The following is a 6,326-nucleotide window of genomic DNA, read 5'->3' as shown; positions in this document are numbered from 1 at the left end:
AGACGTTTCTGTCATCCAGTAGGTGGTCAGAAACCATGTAATGTGGTTTAGATCATGCCTGCACAACTTGTGACACAAGAAGCTAAATGTAGCCCACCAGTCATGCCGCCTGCCACAAGACTGACAATGCTCTTGTTATTGTAGACATAAGCAGGAAGCAAAATCATGAAGCCTCAAACTCTGCAACCTATTTGCGGTCTTAATCATCATGTTTGGTACTGTTTCACACATTATACACTAGGAAAACCTGAATTCTCCACACAACAAGGGTATTAATCTAGAGTTAAACATGACATTCTAGGGAGTGCATCTTTATGATACACGCATTTTCAAACATCATTTGTTGCATTTATACTTTACATTTTCAGCAGTGCATTTTAAGAAGCAGCTCATTACTAAGACTCTTAGTACTGAGAATCCCAATAATTCAGTGCACAGAGGGCAAGCACAGAGGCATCATTTTAGTCTTACAAGGATGAATATAAAACACTCCTGATTCAGTGTGTGCTGACAAGCTCATTTAATAAGTTAGGCATTTCTCTATGCTATTTCAGAAAGCCATGTTATGCAAGAAAAATCCTGGGAATATCAGATTTTGTTAAAGTACAAAAATCAAACAAAGCAAGGCAAAATAAAGATGGAAAATGTCAAGAATGCAAAACTAAAATAAAAAAGAAATATTGGTAACAACTTCTGCTTCTGTAATAAGTTCAATATATTCAGTCAATGTTTGTAACATGAGTAAAATCTGATGCTGATTTAAGTTCAGGCTGCAATGTATTGGGGGGGGGGAAGCCATTGTGATATATTTATTCCAAAACAAGTACTGAATTGTGTTCTCATTCTTTTGACATTCTGTGGAATTTATTGTGGACTTCTTTACATTCATAGAAATCCAACTACCTTTAACTATATTGATTTAGGTGAGTAGCTGTGTTGGTCTGAAGCAATAGAATAAAGTCTGAGTCCAGTGGCACCTTAAGACCAGCAAAGTTTAATTCTGGGTATAAGCTTTTGTGTGCATGCACACTTCTTCACTGAAGCACATTTCCTCAAGACTTACATATGGGTAGAGAGAGGGTGGGGGTGGGGAGTTAGTTGCCAGGAAGGGCTAGTTAGAGTCAAGATGCATAAGTAACTGAGCGATAAGTATAGCTGAGATTGAAATAAAGCAGTTGGTAAGATCTGTGAGTGGCAGCAAATTACCATACAAAAACAAGAGTTAACAAACAGATGGAGAACTAAATTTGAGTCCAGTGCAGGCCTGTAGCCAGGATTTTTTAAGTCGGGGGACATTTAAATTTCTTAGGGGGCACTGGCTAATCAAATTAAAGGAATACCTGGCTCCTTCCCCACAACTGCCAGTGCTCAGGGGCCCTGGGCTAGATGGGAAGTTGTGGGGCCTTGCCAGTAAGTGAGGGGGCCTAGCCCCGAGATGCCCCACTGTAGCTACGGGCCTGGTCCAGTGGCACCTCCAAGACCAAAAAAGTTCAATTCTGTGTATATGTGAGAACTGAGAGACTTAGCATGTGTAGATGCACACTTCTCCAGATACATATTTCCTCAAGTGTTACATATAGGTTGGAGGGGGCTAGTTGCCAGGAATGACTAATTAGAGTCAAGATGCATAAGTACAGCTAAAATTGGAATAACACAGTTGGTAGGATCTGTGAATATTAACAAATTAGCATACAGATAATAAAAGAGTTAAAAGCAGATGTGAAAACTGTGAGTCCAGTATCTGAAGATAAAGGGACAGCATAAGACAGCCTGAAACAGCTGAGTGGCAGGGAGCAAGCTGCTCCCTGTCCCTCAGCTCTTTTTGGAGGGGGGCTTTCTGCAAACCCCATTCAAATGGACTGCAGTCCCTTTCAATGGGGTTTGTGGGGCCACAGACCATGAATGATTTCAGTTTGTGAACAAACCTCCTGGTTTGGTTCATGGTGCGGGTCATGGTTCAGCCACAAAGTAAGCCAAACCTTATTTTCTTGGTTCATGCCCATCCCTAAAGGGAAGCCTTTCCTGCCTCTTTTCCCTGCTGTCTGTCTTTTTGCCCTATTCCTTCCCTTTGCTGCTCAGGGCTGCCTCATATCCTCCTCCATTGTAGTCTTCCCAAGTCTGAGCTCAGCCTTGCCTTCTGACCATGCTCCTGGCCTCTTCTGCTAACTCCCTGCCTTATTCTTAGTTGTGTCAAAGTGAGCTGTCTGGGTCCCAGCCACCTCCCTGTCCTGTCCTTCCTCTCATGGGTGAGCCACAGCCACCGCTGTCTTCAGCTTTGGCAGCAGGGGCAGTGTTGAGTCAGGACCAGGTATCATCTTTTGACAATTTCAGTGGGACTTGAACAGGGCACCTTATGAACTAATTCTGTTCTATGAACTAGCAACAGGCAAACATTTGTTCATAGTCAACATTCTTTTTTATTACATTTTAGTTATCTCATTGGTTTTAAATTGCTGTAGGTTAAATTGCTGTAGGTTACTTTGGCTGAAAAGCAGGGCAAAACAGTACATAAATCAATAAATAAATTGTTCAAACAGTTGTCTAAGGCAAAGAAGTTGCCCAAAGTTTTAATCTCCAAATATTACAAAAGGAAGTGTTCATTTTTTGAACAAATTGTATATTATTTGCCGTGGGATCATGTCACTAATAGTGTCATCCTAAGCACAGTTATACTCTTCTAAGTCTAGTGACTTCAATGGATTTTGAAGGGTATAACTCTGCTTAGAATTGCACTGTAAGTCAAATAAATTGGCAGCGTAAAGAAGACAATAAAGAGTGAAAAGATGTGTCTTCATGTACATCTTTTTTTTTAATCCCCAAAGGGATATTTTTATTTTTGCAATGGACTACAAAACTACAAAGAAATAATAGGAAAGGGGACTACAACTAAGGATAAAGGAAAGAAAACCACACTAAACTAAAACCCCAAGAGGAGGAGATCTTTTCACTGTTAATAAAAATGTTAGTACAACAAGTGTTAGTATCACAATATACTTGTAGAGTTCTTGCTTAAAACAGTTCGCTATTTATATGTTAATTTATTAGTTGTTATGAGAGAAATCTCTGATCATCTTCTTATTCTTCACTTCAAAAGGCCATTTTCCAAGTTCTTGTGCCTTTACTTCAGCTTTCTGTCTCTAAAATCATATACAACTCTGGCAGGTCCTGCACCCTTTTCTGTAGTAGAGTCCTCTTCCGTTCCAGAGGTAGCAGAGTCACTAGACTTCGTTTCTTCCCAACAGACATTGCAAAAAAAATTTTAGCTTTAAAAGCGGAGTCTATCTTCTCTCTTCTATCGTTGATCTTAAAGATGACACCCTCCGGGACCGCCCATCTGTACAATATCCCATTCGTTTGAAGGAAAGAAATTAAGTCCTTATAATTTTTTCTCGTTTGTCTAATTTCAAATGGAATATCCTTTAAGGTTTTAATGGTTACATTTCCCATTTTCAGTGGAGTTGCTGATGTTGCTTTTAAAATAGCATCTCTGGTTTGTCTTCTTGAGAACCTGACAACTATTTCTCCAGGTAGGCTATTTTTTAAATGTAATTGGAGGCTGACTCCATGTCATTTATAAGTTCATTTGCTGTTAAGCCTACTACTGGAGTGATGAGCTTGCTCAGCACCCTCTTCAGGTCCTCCCGTTCCATTTCAGCAACTCCCTGGAACCTGAGAATCATGTTTGCTTTTTCCATCTGTAGCTGCAACACTCAATTCTCTTGACAATTTTGCTTCGTTTCCACTTCTCCCATTCTTTTCTTCAACTTCTTGCTTGTGGTGTCAATCTCTTTAAACCTCTCGTTTGCCTGCTCCACTTTTTTCTCCATTTCGTTCAGCTGGAGCTGCTGTGCTGCGAAGTTTTTGTTCATCACGGTCAATTGCTGGTTAATACCATCGAGTTTAAGCTGGTTAATTCCATCACCGGTTTAAGCATATCCGCCAAGAGTTTAATGACCTCTGTTCCCTCTTCCGGTTTCAGACTCTGGCTGCCTGGTGGTTTCGTTTTAAACTTTCTTTGCTGGGCTGCCATTTTTGCTGTTTTGTTTACAGTTCTACCGCTTCTTCCCAACTCAGAAAAACTCGCCCAGCGATGTCGCAAATCAGATAAGTCTCTCAAAACTCATCCGGTTTATTTCCTCCCCTCTCCCCCTTCATGTCACTTAGCAGTCAGTTCGCATAAGAGGCGTCCCTCTTTGCAGTCTCTTTTATCATCGGGGGGGGGGAATCGCTTTTAAAGTACTCCATTTTATTCAGAACTCACGTTCATTGTTGGTCAGTTTCTCTGACCGCGCTCGGTTATACGCCATTCCGCTTGATCTCCGGCGCTTCTCCGTGGACCGTCGGGGTGGAGGGGAGCCTAAATTCTTCGGCATTTCACCATCAAAGAGGCTATCCCTCAAAAGCCCGCTGGCCTGGAGCCTATCACAAAGGCTCCATGGGGGAGTCACTTGAGGTGGCACCCCTCCATGTCGCTGGTGTTCGATTTGCCCTTCCCCAGTGTGGGGAAAGCGTCCGCCATCGCTGCTCCGTAGACTGGAAGAGTCTTCATGTACATCTTCATGTATCTTCATGTACAATCTTTAATGTAACAAATTAGAGTCCAATGGCACCTTTAAGACTGACAAAGTTTAATTCTGGGTATAAGCTTTTGTGTGCTTGCAATCAGCATACTGATGGCAACCCAGCCCAAAGCTCTGGACTAACTGGGTGAGGGGGCGCATGTAGATGTTGAATAACATTGGGGAGAGGATTGCCCCTTAAGGGACACCATATACCAGAGGGTATCATGGTGAAACCCTTTCCCCAATTGCCACCCTCTGTCCCCAGCTGTGGAGAAATGAGACAAACCACTCCAAGGCTATCCCACATATCTCCAAGGCTATCCCACATATCCCCACAACAGCGAGGCGGTAAGTCATCAGATTATAATTGACTGTGTCAAATGCTGCTGTCAAATCAAGTGATAGATCCAGGTGTCTGCGGAGGGCAACCAGAGCCATCTCCATCCCATTGCCAGGGGGGAAGCTAGACTGCAATGGGTCCAGACAGTTTTGAAGACAGGTTGGTTTCCCAAAAGAGGTACAGCAATTGTAGTTTTGCAGAAATGCTGAGAGTTCCTTAGTCTCATCCTCTAACTACAGTTCAAGGTATATAAGAACCACAACATTTAAAAAGGTTTTGCAACATGATTTGAATTTGTAAAATGGACATTTTCTAAAGGGAGGCTTTTCAATAATTAAATTATAATTTAATGTTATTTAAACAATACATTCCCTGGCTCCATATGTTACAGACAAGATCAAAGCTTTTATGTCATAGATCTACAATTCAGATTGCTCTCTAGAATTTGTTGTCTTTTTAGACAGTCATCGAAAAAGTGTGTGCCTGTTGGCTAGGCAGCAAAATGCACTTCAGTTCTCCCAGTCTGTCAACAGGAGGGCTTTAACAGCTTTGTGTCTAGTTTGAAATTAATAAACCACATGGTTCCAGAGGCCTGGCTTCGGAATAATATAGCCGAACACTCTCGCTGTCCACAAGTGTACTTGTCATCCATTTCTATTGTTCCTTTGTTTCATAGTTTTATGCTGCTATGACCCCACATCTTGTGCACAGAATTTATTTTTGCTTCTCAGGGTTTTATTGAATTTCTTTCAATCTGCCTTTCAAATTGCACAGCCTTATTCCGTTCTGCATTTTGCAAACAGAGCAATTCTTGTGTAATTACAAAATGGATATCTTGCCAGTCCCCCTAAAATGTATGGTTTTAAAATCTTGAAATGTGCCATTATCAGCAGAATCCTGTTTTCACTTTATACCAGCTAGAGAGCAATAGAATGCCAACTAAGCCTCTTGTCCAGTAGATCCTCAGAATACACTGGTATAAATTTCTACTGGAAAGCCTTCACCAGTGCACATAGGCGTAATCTTCGGGGGGGCGTCGGGTCTTCAGACCTCCCCGAAAATTTCAGGAAGGTGCTCAGCCTCCCCCGGACTCACCCGGAAGAGCCCGAGCTTGGGGAAGGCGAGGGGGGGGGCGCCGGGTCATCGTCGGTACCGGCGTAAAGTCCAGGTGGGCTGGGAAGCCAGAGTCCCCACCGGAATTTCCCAGAAGCCCTGCCCACCCCTCGCCCTCCCAAGCCAGCGCCCAGCCACAGGGCATTGCTGCTCGGTTTCCCCCAGCTCTCCTCAGGGGCTCTTTAAAAAGTTGTGGCTGTGCGGCTGTCGCAGCTGCGACTGGGGGGGGCGGGGCGAAACGTTCCCTCCTTGCCTCCTTGAGCTCCGGTGTGGCTGTTCTCGTCGCAGCTGCGACGGCGGGGGGGGGGCGA

Source organism: Gekko japonicus, unplaced genomic scaffold (genome assembly GCF_001447785.1).
Source record: "Gekko japonicus isolate JY-2015 unplaced genomic scaffold, Gekko_japonicus_V1.1 scaffold20, whole genome shotgun sequence".
Classification (NCBI taxonomy): domain Eukaryota; kingdom Metazoa; phylum Chordata; class Lepidosauria; order Squamata; family Gekkonidae; genus Gekko; species Gekko japonicus.
Note: the sequence above shows the minus strand (reverse complement) of the source record.